At 37.3% G+C, this 16,180-nt stretch overlaps 1 long non-coding RNA gene and 1 pseudogene across 2 annotated transcripts in view; one reads left to right on the top strand and one right to left on the bottom strand.

Annotated features, from left to right (window-relative positions):
• The window catches only part of LOC306646454 (chromodomain-helicase-DNA-binding protein 1-like), a 30,164-nt pseudogene extending 20,720 nt beyond the window's left edge, over positions 1-9,444 (bottom strand). Inside the window, exon 1 of the transcript in view lies at positions 9,194-9,444. The product of the transcript in view is annotated as a chromodomain-helicase-DNA-binding protein 1-like (transcript). The remainder of the gene's footprint in view (positions 1-9,193) is intronic.
• Positions 1-16,180, top strand: part of LOC306646644 — a 982,690-nt gene that overhangs the window by 647,917 nt on the left and 318,593 nt on the right. The window lies entirely within an intron of this gene.

The raw sequence follows: 16,180 nt of genomic DNA, 5'->3' as shown, positions 1-16,180 counted from the left end.
ATCCCCCAATGCCGCCACGCCTATTTTGTATTATCATCCACTGATCACGGAGAAAATTTCACCTTTGGTTTTTTGGGATTGGCTTATTTTACTTAGTCTGATATTCTCCAATTCCATTCATTTGCCTGCAAATGCCATAATTTTATTCTTCTTTACAGCTTTATAACATTCCATTGTGTATATATACCACAGAACTTTCTTATTTCCAGGAAAAGATTCCTATATTACAGTAAAATCACCAATTAGCAGTCCTGAAAGTTGTCTATGCAAGTTACAAGGTAATAAATCTAGTGTCTAGGCAGGATGCTGTGACACCCACCTGTCATGCTGGAGATTCTGGGAGTTGAGGCAGGAGGATTATAAATTCAAGGCCATCCTTGGCAACTCACAGAAACCCTGTCTCAATGTGTTAAAATAAATGAAATAGGACTAGAGATGTAGCTCAGTGGTAGAGAACTCCTGGGTTCAATCCCCAGTACCAAGACAAAAACAAAGAAACAAACAAACAAACAAAAAACTAGGAATCTACTAAACACGAACCATGTAGATGTAATCTCAGTTCTCAAAACAGACATCCAAAGAAAGACCTTTATCACCTCTTTACCATTGAGGACACTGAAGTTCAAGGAAATTAAATAGCTAACTCAAGGACACATTGCTAAAGAGTAGAGATTAGAACATAAGACTCCCACTATGACTGCCTAAGAATAAACAGGACCCAAAGAAGACAGACCAGACATATCAGGAAAGTGGCAAAGTATCAAACAATGTAAGAAGAGATAAGTATTCCACACATGCAGCACAGTTTCTGACAGAGTACAATATACTCACAATTTTAGAAATGGTGCATATTTTAAGCAAATCTAAAAAATTAAGGAAGTCACATTAAAAAGACTGGTATTGTTGGGAGTGGTGGCACATACCTGCAATCCCAATTACTTTGGAAGACTGAGACAAGAGAATGGCCAGTGCAAAGCAAGCCTCAACAACTTAAATGAGGTCCTAAGAAACTTGGTGAGACCTGGCCTTAAATGAAAAATAAAAAGGGCTGGAAATGTGGTTCAGTGGTTAAACACCCTTGGGCTCAATCCCTGGTACTAAGAAAAATAAGAAATTAAAAACATAAAAACACTGCAATTGATGAATTCTGATATTAATGTTAGTTTCTTATTTCTTCTTAACTCTCTTAAACCACAGGCTCTAAGTCTTTTAATTTCTTAACTCTATAAAAAAAAACATGTAAGCCCAATTTCTAAACTAGCACTATCATATGAACAGAAGGGAGGTATGGTTAAGTGTAAGGTCTTTCAGTTACCTAGTCTTAGTTTAAAGAAGATTATAAAATAATACTGAAATTAAGCATCCCCCATTCCTATATTTCCATTATCAGACATGATGCCTCTGTATACGAAACCCTGTCACTTGCCTGCCAGCCTCCTGCTAGTTGTCAAAAGAGGAAGCTAATGTGCCACTTTCCAGGGTAGATTTCCCCCTTGATCCACCAGGAAAAAGAAGGAAATATATCTAGCTAACTTGAAGCACAGTGATCCTTCACTTCATTTGTTCATGGTCCTTTTTTAGAACGTGATGAAGGTAGGCTGTCCTCCTAGAAAAATGTGTTCTATCAAAAAAATTTAAATATAAATTCAGCGGATTTTACAACTTCTAAGGACCCAAGTTAGGAATTTTTGCTTTAGAGAAGCAAATGAATACCTCATAGGTATTCAGCCGCACATAAAAATGACTCCTGCTTTTGATCTTGCTAAAGATGTGCTTTTTGCTCCTTGTCCCTTGCATACATTATACAGGAAAGACCTGGAGAAAATCTAAATCCAAGAAAAGAGGCAGATGAACACAAATGCTAGAGCCATGAGATGGTGTGTGCATGTCATGAAAGGACTGCAATGTGCAGACACCATTCATTAGGTGCTGATCCCAGAAAGAATACTGGAAGTCTGACGTGTTATCTAGAATAAGGTTAAACCTGAGGGGAAGGTCTGTGATAATCAGGGAGAAAGATCAGGTCTAAGAGGGTCTTGTGCTAACTGAAAATGCAATGATGTTTCTCATTTTAGTTATTTCCTATGTTTCTATGGGAAGGATAGTTTCTCCCTTTAATAAGTAAATTTCATTTATGAGACCAAAAGATGCAATTTATATGATAATAAGTTTAATAAGAAGGGAGAGAGAAAACTATATTGAAGTGAAGCTTTGTATACTATTGAAATTGTTGGCATCAATCTGTTCAAAATTATTTTAAGTGAAGATGTTTATTATAATCACTAGGGCAACCGTTAAGAAAAATTTTCAAAAATATATAAAGAAAGGAAACAAAGACATCAATTGATATGCTAGAGGATATCTATCTCAAAATCAGGCAGTAATGAACATATACAGGAAGAAAAAACAGAGTACTAGCCTTGAAATTGCAGAATGATAACAGTAACACCCATTGGATCCTCCCCCCTCAGATCCTGTGTCTTAACCTACAGTGTTTTGGTTCAAGCATTCTGAAATAAAATCATTGAATATGACAAGATTTTGATTTATGATATTTTACAAATCATCTAGAAAAATATCAACATAAATAATAATAGTCCAGTTACATCTACTCTGTACCTTTCCATCTCTTCTTTCCAGTTGTTCAAAACAGAGGACAAAGAATCAGAATTGGTCCTTAATCATTTAACCTTCCTGCCAAGTAAATTATGAGAGCAATCATCTGAAACAAAGCAAGAAGGCAGTTTTGATCACATTTTCCCATAAGAAACAACAAAGTTCCCACAGCTTTAGGTTGAAAACAAAAACTCTTATATATGACTTGCTTCATAAAGAAATTATGTATAATCTTTCACACATTAGGACACTAGTACATTCCTAGAGCCAAATTAGGTAAGCCTTAGTGAGCTTGCTGAGGGAATTAATGGTGTTTGATTACTTAAAGCGTTAACAACCAATAAGGCTCAATATTTGTGTAATTGAACTTCTAACAGAAGCAAAAAAGACAGGAAAAAATAGAAATCAATGAAACCAACACAATTGATGGAGAAGAGCAGGCTTACTTGAAAACATCAAGCCAGAAATGCTAAGACCTGACTATAAACAGGACTTACACATTGTGGCCTCTGCTGCTGACCCAGCTGCCCTGATGAGAGTGCTTTCCTTCCTACCCAACTGTCTCCTGTCTTCTGTATTTTCCTTCCTTCTGTATAAATTTATAGAGTGACCTCTATTGGCTCAAGTTCTATGTGAACAAAACCTACAAAGACCCTTGGTCTTTTTAGTTGGTGCATTATGATTATACTGAATAGTGGGATTTGTTATGCCATATTTGTATATGTTCATATCTAGAACACACTTTCAAATGGGGAAAATAGACAATAAATCATTCTCATAAGAAATATGGGCATAAATTAAAACTTTGTAAAGCCAAATGGGTATACTTCAGGAGATGCCTGAAGGCACTTATGACTAAAATTGCAGTGATATTCAAGGAAAAAGAATACTCTCAACAAATGAAAACATTTGAAGAGCTTGCATCCTCAAATACAGTGATATTTCTGAGGAAAATTTAGGCCTAAGGCTCCAATTCAAAAATCCTGTGAAAACTATATTCTCAAAGACGTTCACATCAAAATTAACTTAAGTAACCCAAGAAAAGGGGGACTCATGACTCCTCTCAATAGAACATTTAAGTAAATTATAAATTCTCTTGTTGGCATTTTATGCAGCCAGTTGAAAATGATTGTGATATAATAAAATACAACATACAGTGGCAGTGGTACATTAACAAATAGAAACCATATGAGCTATATGTGTACTATAATTTCATTGATATAAAACACCTTGCTGCTTGCAGTGGTTAGAATGCTGTGATGATAGAGTGGCAGTTGACTTTTTTTGACATGATCATATTAATTTCATTAAGGAAATAATTTTCCTATTTAACTATCCCAGCCCAAACTGTGCCAGAGCAACCATTTAATATGTTAGTTAACTGGATTAAAATCATTCTGTTTAGCATTCCCTGAGAATACAATTTAGAAAAAAGTTTTCTTTTATTACCAAAAATCAGATGTGTCTACAAAATTAATGTGGAGTCATTAGTGAATTCTATCAAACATCTAAAAAATAAATGATAACAATTCTACATAAACTCTTCCTGAATATTTAAGAGGAACACTTTTCAACTTATTCGATGAGGCCAGATTGACCAAAATACTAACACCAGACACAATTATTATAAGAAAGAAAAATTGCAAACCAATATTCTTTATAATATAGATGCAAAAATTCTAAACACACTTCTACCAAAACAGAATGGGAGTTGGTATATATTTAAAGAATTTAAACTAGAGCAGAAAAGGCAAAAAAAAGTGGAATTTTCTGGCTCTCAATGAAGTCAGTAAGACAATTTCAATGACTGAGACAAAAGAGATTATGAGAAGGACACATGCAGCACTGCTCCAGCTCAAATTTTATATATGTAAGGTGAGCATTGGAGAAGATGGACTTCTAAAATGATGATGAGACCCTTGCTCATTCTCACCAGTGACCACTGGTGAAACTTTATTGGGATTAGGAAGTTTTTATCCTCCTAATTTCTGATCAAGCTGCATGTGACATATATCATAATTATACCAGGATATCTTTGGTATCCTTCACATAAGTAATCCTTGTGTGATTAACCCAAGGGGTGTTGTGTTGTGTTAAAGTTTTCCTTTAATCCAAGCCCACATATGTCAACCCAGGGCATTATTGCTGATTATCCTGACAGAAGCATCAATTTCAACACACAACCTACTGATCAATGCCCAAGGGGAGCACATCTGATCCTCCAGATTTCTAGGCTCTACCTCACCTGCAACACTTTAAAAAAATTATTTTTAGTTGTCAATGGATCCTTATTTTATTTATTTTTATGTGGTGCTGAGAACTGAACGAGGTGCCTCACACATGCTAGGCAAAGTTCTCTAACACTGAGCTGAAGCCCCAGCTCCATACCTCAAACCCTTTTAAGGCCATTAGATGACTAAGTTGTATTTTGGAAAATAGTGTACTTCCTCTTCATTTCTCTATCACAGTATAAAAATGGGAAGCAGCCCACCCCAACCCACCCCCAATGAGGAAGGGAGATTAAAATTAGAAGCAATATAGTTAACTTCATTAAGTGTTATTAAGGAGGTCAAAGTTAATTTGATCCTTGGTCAAGTATACATACTTAACACAGGGAAAAGTCCTAAGCCTGGGCCCATTAACTGCACTTCTAACTCAAGTAATTAACTCTTCTCATAGATACATGACAAAGCTCAGATAAAATAAGGGTAATGACATGATTCTTAACCACCCCCACAACTGGAAAAATCAAGTCCAAGTTTGTGATCTCTTAATAAAGTGAGGCATTTTACATCCTAGTATAAAGATAGATCTTGTAACTAACAGCTAAGATGGTAATGAAATGTGAGGAGGTATTTAGGTAAAGGTGAACAGTGCTTGCTCCACATTAACATACCTGGCAGGTATTACTGAGACCCATCTCATTTTCTAGGATGCAGCCATTCTGACGGTGGAAGCATTGGATCAGTCAGTTGACTCCCTCCAGTTGATAAGGTTGTAGATGAATTCCTAGAAATAAAAAAATACAGCAAAACCAGAGAGTACACACATATGTAGTCTAAGCTCTAAGGCTCTGAATAAAGAACATGGCTTACGTCCCCTAATGTCAAACTTTACTACCCATATCTTTTACTGGGAAGTTCTATGTATAAAAAAGTAAGCTCATTTCCAAATTATTTTATGTGCATACTTGGGTCACCAATCAAGGTCCTAAAATAGCCTGTTACTGTTATATAATCCACTGATAGATGAGAAACTCAGCTTGGGATTTGTTCTCTAATATCCAGCTCATGCCATTGTCCTATCCTGGAAATGAAGTGCCCCCGGTAATGATGCAACTTAACAAACAATATATGGATAGTTCACATGCTTGATTAAAGGCACCGATCTGAATTTGCCATTTGTGCTATGTTGTTACTAAAGAAAAGAGGAACAGTAAAACACCATAACCCTGAATGCTCCCTTTCTGTTCCCAAAAACCTACCAAAATTAAGGAAGCAATGAGAGCAAGGCTGATCTGGGAAGTTCAGACACATATTATCTTAAAGGACACTGGATTTCTCTCATGCACACTGGGACTAAGGCAAGTTAGTGTTATGTGTAAAAATCTACTTTCTTGCATGTAAACTGCAACAGTTGCTCCTTGGAATGCTGGTCATATAAGCAAACTAATGCTGATGTCACTGCTTCTTCAGTCTAACACATAAGGCCCCCTGAATGGGGATAAGCAAAGCACTGAGAACACTGGGGATAGGACACTTGTCACTCATTTGGCCAGTGTTACTAGGTAAAACAACACAGAAAGTGAGGTACTGCTTGGAGAAGCACCTTAAGAGATACAGATGCTTAGTCAGTCTGTTGCCATGGAACTCTTCCTGCAGCTGCCACTGATCTTCTCTAAGCTTTCCCCAATGAATCATGTCTCTCAAGCTGTCTTCAAGCACCTTCTCTGGCCTTCCCACAACCTAGTACTACTGGGCTGTGGAGTGGCACATGCTAAAGGGCAAAATAAAAATAGGACTGTATGCTTCAACAGAGAAGCAGAAATGAGAATGGAAATGTATGAGCATCTATCTATCTATCTATTTATATAGAGTTCAAAATTAAAAGGTTGGAATGGTAGATAAAGCATGTCCTTCAAAGAGTTTATGTGTAGACCCACAAGTCAGTGAGTATGTTACTTTATTTGGCAAAAAAGACTCCGCAGACACAGTTAAGTTTCAGGGTCTTGAGATGGGAAGTTTGTACTGAATTATTCTGGACTACCCAATTTAATCACATACACCTTTAGGAAAGGGGAACCTTTACTGGTTGTGATTAGGAGGTGACTATAGTGAAGCAAACTAAGTACCCCCACCCAAAAGACCCTTGCCATAATTAAGCTTCTCCTCTTGTCAGATCAGCAGGATGTCTTGGGGTTTGAAGCTTCCTCTTTCTTGTAAATGCCAGGTTTGCACACAAAAGGTGTGACAGAGTTAGTCTGCATGCTTATTGTACAAAACAATATTATCTCTGTTTTCTTGATAAAACTTATGAAACCTGGTCTAGGTGATGGATCAGAAAGCAGTAGTCATATAAAACCTCCAAGTCCCTCCTCCCAGTGGATATAAAGTTCAAAAAATTTCCAAAATCTTTGCTCAGAGGAAGAATTCTTAGGCAAGATCCACCCTGGATCCTGCAATCAATGAACCTGCTTCCTGAAAACTTCTCAGGTGTCCAGCCTCTTCTGTCCCACATCAACAAAAGGATCCAATATATGCATGTTGCAGGATCTAAAACAGGATAACAGAAGCCCTGGCATGTTTTTTATAATTATCTTTTTTGCTTAGTTTTTTGGAAGAGTGGCCACATATGATCTGTTGGATCTCCTGAGTTAGGCCTCTGTCCTAGGACTCCAGTAACAGAAATGTTCGGGCTCTTGACTATATCAAGTAAAGTTCTGGGTCATAATATTCTAAATAGTTGTGCAAGATATTACACAATAGTTGGAGAAACTGAGTAAGATTAAATGGGATCACTATTATTTTTTTTAAAAAAATGTGAATCTGTACCATACAAGACATTTAATTAAAATATGAAACTATTTCCACAAAGATAACAGTATTTAATACTTGAGACAACTGCAAAACTAAAAAAAAAAAAAAAAAAAAAAAAATCCAAGAAATTTAGGCAGAAAAGAATTTAATGTAGGGAATTAGGTCACATTAAAATTTTTGGAAGGGTTAGAAGAGTAGCCTCCAGGTTTAGCTTTCTGGTGCAACTCCTGAATAACAACCATAGAACTGGTTCATTAAGGTAGCATCAACCTTCATGACCAGAAATCCAGGAACCAGCGTGAAAGCACTGGCACAACCAAAAGCATAGTCTATTTCCCCAAATGTTTTACAAAGAACAGGAACTACTTCTGCAATTAGGAAAATAAAATAAAAAAATTAACTCAAAAAGAATAATTTCCAAATATATTAATTTATTTTGGCAAATAGGAATTACAAGTTACAATATTCAATAATTATTCCTTGAACTACTTTTACTTTGTGTTTCTTTCCCTACACTATCAGTTTATAAACACCCATTGATAAATACCCCCACTAATTTTCCTATATACTTCTGCTTTTACTCATTCTATCTCATCCTCTCCATCTTCAAATCTCTTGTCTACTCATTTTCACTAACTCATATCTGCATGTAGGTTGATAGGCAAGCACTTAGCCATTTACACTTTAGTCGAGATATGCTGAACATACAAAAGCCAGTCCAAAAATTTGTACTTAGATTGGATAAACACTCTGCCAGACTCCTACTCTTCAGACATGCATCTTCTCCATACATCTACATCCATCACTCTTCTAAGCAGAACACATAATTGCACCTTTGGTTTCCTTTGGGGAACCATAAAATCTCACACTCCTTACAGTTCATAAGTATGAGCTGAATGAACGTTTGCTTTCATATTTTGAAAAGCATTGTTCACTAATCTAGAAACTCGGTGGACAGGGCCCATCTTAGCTTTGTTGTCTCCTGTACCCAACACCCAAGAGCATGCTTCCACTAGCATTTCAATAAAATGATGAGTAAATGACTATATTATTATTGAGCACAATTCTGTCACTCCGCTAAGGCACCACCACGTTCTGGGTCTGATAAATAAGGACAAGGAGGTTGGAAGAGGCTGGATAGAGTGTGGAAGCTATGGGTCATTCCCTGCACTCTCCAGGCTTAGAAGACTAAGAGGAGGGCTGGTGGACTTGAAATCGACAACACGTGCTGTAAGGGGCCTACAAATTTTTGCTTGTTTGCATTTGTCAAAATACAGCTTTGACTGTGATTAACCAGTGGCAAATCATCAACTGAGCCTGCACAGTCAACGGAGAAGAAATCAAAAGTGGGACATGTGTTTTCAGAGTTTTACCTAAGCAACCGCGGGGGCCAGGCCTCCAAACCACTCAGTCACATAGCCTGGGGCGCCAGGACACAGTCTCTGTTCTGAGACCTACGCTTCCTGTGCACCTTTGCAAGTTTCCCCTTTCACTGGTCTGGCCACCTGGATGGGGCCTAGGCCCAGCTCCATCCCCCATGCCTGCAGCTCGGACTTGGCACCTTCTGCACCCGTCTACTGCCGGCCCGGGGGCCCTGGAAAGCTGTCCTCATGACCCCGCCGGCAAAAGGCCAGTGCCCAAGAGTAGGTGGGTTTCGGCGGTCGTTCACCTTAAATCCTGCTCCTCCACCCACGTCTGCACTGCCTTGGGTCTGCCCTTCGCCTGTAGGGCTAGTAAGAAGCCAGGCACATCGCCCTCCATCTGGCCGAGAGAGGCTCCACCCACGGGCCATGCATACTTGGCCTTTCTGGTGTGCTAGGGAGGACCCGGCCAGTGGTGCACAGCCACCAGGGGGTGCACGCTGAGGAGGCTTCTGAGCTGAAGCAGCAAGTCAGTCTCAAGTTTAGTACGGGATTTCTTGGGTAGAATACTGGAATGGCTACTCTGGTCTCAGGAGTGTGCTCAATTCTGTTGACTCTGGTGATAAATTAGTTTAGACTCTGAAATCTTCTGACCTGTTCCCTGTTAGCTGTAGGCCAGGTGAAAGCCTATGAATGTAGCGAATTGAAATCACCAAAGATGTTATGCCACCAAGGATGTTTCAAGAAAACCATTGGGAGATTAACCAATGTGTTAAGGGTGACTCAACATCAGTTTTGAGTGATTTTATGATGAAGCATCCCACTAATACAAATATTATGATCATAACAAAATAGCTGCATTTATTTATGTAGTTCTAGGTGCTACCCTAAGGAGTTTACACATATTTTCTCATTTAATACTCACAACAACCTATAAATAGGTCCTATTGATTATGACTGAATGGTTATTGGCAAAACAGGGACCACAAACTGTATCATTTTTTGTTTTATTGTTTGTTCTATTTAGTTTTTCATGACAGCAGAATGCATTTTGATTCTTTGTACCAAATGGAGTACAACTTTTCATTGCTGTTTCTATACCATGTAGATTCACACCTTTCATATAATTATACATGTACATACGGTAATGATTTGTCTCATTCCATCATCTTTCCTTCCTCCTGCCCCCTCCATACCCCCAGTTCCCTCTACACAATCCAAAGTTCCTCCATTTTCCTACACCCATATGTATCAGCATCCACCTACCAAACATTTGGCCTTTGGTTTTTTGGTATTGACTTATCTCATTTAGCATGATATTCTCCAACTTCATCCATTTACCTACAAATGCCATAATTATATTAATCTTTATGACTGAATAATATTTCATTATTTATATATATCACAATTTCTTTATGCATTTATCTATTGAAGGACATCTAGGTTGGTTACACAATCTAGCTATTGTGAATTGAACTGCTATAAATATTGTCATGGCTGTGTCACTGTAGTATGCTGATTTTATGACCTTTGGTATAGTCAAGGAGTGGGATAACTGGGTCAAATGGTGGTTCCATTCCAAGTTTTAAAAGTAATGTCTATACTGCTTTCCAGAGGAGCTACACCAATTTTCAAACCCACCAGCAATGTATGAATGTACCTTTTTCCCCACATTCTCACCATGTTCTTGCATGTATTCTTGATAATTGTCATTCTGATTGGAGTGAGATGAATCTTTAAGTAGTTTTGATTTGCATTTCTCTAATTGCTAGATATTTTGAACATTTTTTCATGTATTTGTTGATTAATTTTTTATCTTCTTCTGTAAAGTGTCTGCTCAGTGCCTTAGCCCATTTATTGATTGGGTTTTTTTTTTTATTTTTGGTGTTGATTTTTTTGAGTTTCTTATAAACTCTGGAGTTTAGTGATCTATCTGAAGTGTGTATGGTACAGATTTTCTGTCACTCTGTAGACTCTATCTTCACATTACTGATTGTTTACTTTGCTGAGAAAAAGCTTTTTAGTTTGAATTCATCCCATTTACTGATTTTTGTTTTCAGTTCTTGTACTTTGGGAGTACTGTTAAGAAAGTCTGCTCCCAAGCTCACATGATAAAGATTTGGACCTACTTTCAGACTATTATTTTCTAACTATCATGATAAGAATATTATTTCCATGTAAATTAATCTTGGTGCTTCCATTTTAGAAGTGCACCCCCTTCAATAAATTTATTGTTAACCCAAAGGAGCTCAATTTAGGTTGTTTTTTCATAAAAAATCCAACAAGTACAGTTTTATGAAGCTAATTTTGTATCTTGACTCTTCGTCAATACTAATGGAGCCACCTTGTTTATGTGCCAAGCACTCCTTATGATACTAGAGATAGAGGCTACTAATCTCATGGAGCATATATGAAAAGGAAAAAACAGACAATAAATAAAAATCCGGTAGTAATCAATGCTAATATCAATGCTGAGACAGAAAAATTGTGTCACAGCATAGGGCCACATTGATTTTGTACAGCACCTTTCCTGTTACCCAAGTTCTACACCAGAGGCTTAACTCTGGGCATCCTAACAAATCTGAAATGCCCCAAAAACCAAATGGAAAAAATAATGGGGAAAAGAAAGAAATAAACTTTAATCAGTGTAGCTGAATTGGAAAGACAATAATGTCAAATGTCTCAGTCCTGTCTTTCAGGTTTGATTTGAGCTTTGGCTTAAATAGAGAAAGAACTGGGGCCAGAGACAAGAGGTATGTGTAATAAGCAGGCATGGTCAAACTGTGGTGTGTTTTATCATTTTCTTGAGTTATGATCACACCAAGTCCTACTGGTGTTGAGGAAATTGCAGCAGTTCCAGGGGCAATTTCCTCTTGCCTCATGGATTATTTATCTATTAGATCTATGATCCTGGAATGGGGGAGAATTTAGTTCCCCTGGGACTATACTGCTCCTGCTGAGGGAGGGCAATCTCTTCATGGTTGATCTGCCTGCAAGACTCACTGTGGAAAATGCAGGGTAATGACTGAAGACTTCTAGGCACTACTCCAGGGCTCTGGAACAGGACACAGTAAAAGCAGGCATTTTGTGGAAAATGCCTCAGTTGTTCTGACCTTGATGTCTTCATCCTTGAATGAAGCACATTATCAACTTTAGATGAATACTCCTTAAATAATTAATATGCTTATGATTATATAAACTAGTATAGCCATTATGAAAATGCTGTGGGGCTCCACAAAACAACAACTAGAAGTAGAACTATCATATTATCCAGAGTTGAGCAGGAATCCAACCCAAAGTTTAATAAGGTAAAAAAAGAGAGAAATACTAAATGAAGTCAGAGATGCCAAATTTCATCCTGCATTTAATTACCCATTGGGCATCAGCAAGTCCAAGTGTAGAGACAGGGCTTTTTATCAAAGGCATCCTAAGTCCCTGTTTTACTCCCCTATTTGGGTGTTTTCTAAAAACCTCATGATTTATATCCTTTGATGGCTTCTCTGGAAGATCCGGTTCTATGATACTGCTATTGAGTGTTTTTTGCTTCCTGTTCTCTGACTTATTTCCTCCCATCCAGATTCTCATGAACTAAATTTATCTGCTAAAGTAATGATATCAACCACCTGCCACTTAAAAAGAATGCTGATTATTTTTAACTTTAACATTTCAGAGATGGTGTCCTAACTATTAACTAAGTAGGCCATTGATACGATGAATCTGTCATTTAATATATAGTTGACAAAGTCTAGCTGAGAGACTCCAGGTATGCAAGTTATGTAAAACTTTTAGAAGTTTTACTCTGAATGCTGTATGAAATGAGACTATAGGGGAGAAACAGAGACTTCAGGTCGGAGACTATTGCAATAGTCTAGGCAAAAGATGATAATTTGAGGGTCATCATGGTAATAGGGGTGTGGTGAGTAGACATATTGAGTAGATAATGCCTAGAAGATTCACAAATTGAGAATTGTGGAGAAATAGGATTATAAAAGATGATTTCAAGGATTTGGCATTAGCATGTGGTAGAATGGTGTTGCCTTATGGAAGGAGAAAGACAGAACGAAGATTTTGGGGAGCTTCACAAGCTCATTTTTGCGCTGGGCAGGTATGCAGACATAGGTGAACTCTCATACATTGCTGGTGGGAATGTAAATTAGTACAGCCATTATGAAAAACACTATGGGACTCCTCAAAAAAAAAAAAAAAACTAAAAGTAGAGCTACCATATGATACAGCAACTACATTACTGAGTGTATATTCAAAGGAAATAAAATCACTATGTTGAAGAGATATCACTTCCATGTTTATTACAGCATTATTCATAATAGCCAAGATATGGAATCAACCTAGGTGCCCCTTTGTGGATGAATGAAAAAAGAAAATGTGGCATATATATACAGTGGAATATTTTGCAGCCAAAAAAAGAATGAAATTCTATTATTTAGAGCAACATGGATGAGCCTGTGTGACATTAAGTAAAATAAGTCATACCCAAAAAGAACTGCGTATTTCCACTTAAATGTGGAAACTGAAAAGGTTGATGTCATAGAAGTGGAGAATAATAATGATTACCAGAGTCTAGGAAGAGTGAGAAGAAGAGGAGAATGAAAAAATAATGGTTAATGGGCACAGAGGTACAGCGGGATAGGAGCAATAACTTCTAATGCTCTCTAGCACAATGGGTTCTTATGGTTAATGATAATTAATTGAATATTTCAAAATAGTATAGAGGGTAGTGAATGTTTCTAACACAATTAATGATAAATTTTTGAGGTGATCAATAAATCAATTACCCTGATCAGATTATTTCACTTTGTTTATACATAGCAAAATGTCACTGTATCCCATGAATATGTACAATTATTATGTCCATTAAATTTTGTAAAATATATGTATCAAAAGCTTTTTTTCAAAAGAAATTTATGTTGAGAAAAAAATTTAATTTTGGACAGAGTATAATGAGACAGTAATACAGATCCAAGAACAGGTTTTGAATAGTTAACTGGATAGACTATTCTAGAGATCTAGGGAAAGGGTTAGAACTGAGCACAAATAAGGAATCATAATTTTAGGATGGAGTTTAAGTTCTAATATCCCCAAGACAATGACTGGAACTATAAAAAAAGACTAATCCTTGGTTAACTAATATTTAGAAATTGAGAAGAGAAGGCAGCAGAAGAGACTAGGAACAGCCAGTGAAATAGTATGAGAACTAAGAATATAGTATCTCCAAGACCAAATGAATAAGAGTTTCAAGAGTGATGGTCTGTATCGAATGCAGTTAAGATGTTGAGTAAATGTAGGATAGAAAATAAGCCCTAAATTGAACAACATTATGGTTTTCAATGGTCTTGGCAAGAGGTCCAGTGCCAGACTGGAGTGATTAAATAAAGTGAATGAGAGGAAAGAAGGTGGAGACAGACCATCTCATCCCTTTTGAAGAGTTTTGGTGTAAAAGGAAGCAGAAAATTGGCAGCAGTAACTACCAGGTCAAGGGCAGTTTATTTGCTTTTAAGATGGTGATGTTAGAGTATATTGAATGCTGATGGGAATGATCCAGTGGAGATAAAATCTAATGATACCTAGGTAATGTTCTTGAGTGAGAGGAGGTAGGATCTAATGCACAAGTAGAGAGGTTGGCCTAGAGAATAGAAGACACAGTACGAAAACAAATTTGGTGATGACAGCACCTGATCTCTCCTGACTCTACTGTCTAAATAAAATAAGAATGGCATCTGGTGAGGTTGTGTGGGAGGGGTGTTGGAGATTTGAGGACAGAAAGTTGTGAAATAGTTGTCTAAGGAAGTGGACAGTGAATGGACAGGAGGAATATGGTACCATTACCAAGCAGAAGTGAGGGCCACTTGAAGTTGATGGTCAGGAGACCAGGCAGCATGGTGTGTGTTGGCTGCAGGTGGGGAAGAGTTAGAGAATTGAGACTTACCAGGGCTGGATATTTGTCAGGTAAATACAATAGGGTGATAATAAAGTTGGTCATATCCCCAGTGTCTAGAACACAGGTGAACACAATAGATAAGATTCCTGTACTTGTGGAGTTCAGGTTGTAGTGACGAATAAATATAAAAAGAAAAGAAAGTACAAATAAATTGTCAGGTATAATAGTGCTAAGAAGTTAATGATATTGGGAACAGGCTTGGTAGCAGCTGAGTAGAGTGGGTTGAAGAGGATAGCACTAGAAAGATGACATTCAAATTAAGGTCTGAATGATGGAAAGCCAGCATTGCAAAAAAAGAGGAAGAAAGTATAGGACAAAGGGATCACAAAGGCAAAGTCATTGAGACAAGATTTGTAAGGGATAATAAATATATTTAAAAATTGGTGACAGAGCAGGGTGCAATGGAGCACACCTGTAATCCCAGCCACTTCAGAAGCTGAGATAGGAGGATGGCAAGTTCAGGGTAACACTGACCAATTTAGTGACACTGTCTCAAAATAAAAATGACTGTAAAATGAAATAAAAGGCATGTAAATTAAAAAGCTATGTAACTCAATGGGAGAACAATTACTTAGCATATGTGGGGCCCTGTGTTCAATCTCTACTGAAAGAAAAAATCATTAGTGAAAATGAACTTTAAAAAATTTGGCCATTGATAAACACATGGTTAAAGGTGACAGAAACAGATTCCAGGAAGACTCTCACAGGTGTCTACCCTGGGATGTGGATGTTTGTGCCACCACTGAGGGATTATAAAACATAAAAGCTGGTTTGAGTGAGGGAAGATAATAAATTGACCTTTAGGATGTATTGGATTTGTACATAGAACAGTGTCTGGCCCATAGGTAGCACTGAGAAAGTATTGTTAAATGCTTGAGTGAGGGGCCTTTGGAGCAGTTCAAAAATATAGGACCTATAATTTTTTTAATCTTGAGAAAAAGAGAGAATATTTAACAAATGGGCAAACTAAGGCACAGAAATTATAGGAAACCTGTTCGGTATTTTCTAGTGAGTCAGTATTAACTGCCAGAATGAAGTCTAGCTCAGTTCCTTTTTCATTCATTGCTCAGGTTATATAGTAATAATGCTTGTATTAATTCTGTTTTATTCCTCCACAAAAGGGAATGTCCTCTGACAACAACCACCCAGTAACATTAACAGTAACCAAATCATGCCTTTGATAGATCTTAACATCAACCCCAACCAAAACA

The sequence above is a fragment of the Sciurus vulgaris genome (assembly GCF_902686455.1).
Source record: "Sciurus vulgaris genome assembly, chromosome: 16".
In the NCBI taxonomy this organism is placed as follows: Eukaryota; Metazoa; Chordata; class Mammalia; order Rodentia; family Sciuridae; genus Sciurus; species Sciurus vulgaris.
The sequence above is the reverse complement of the archived record's forward strand: the minus strand, read 5'-3'. Positions and strand labels throughout refer to the sequence as shown.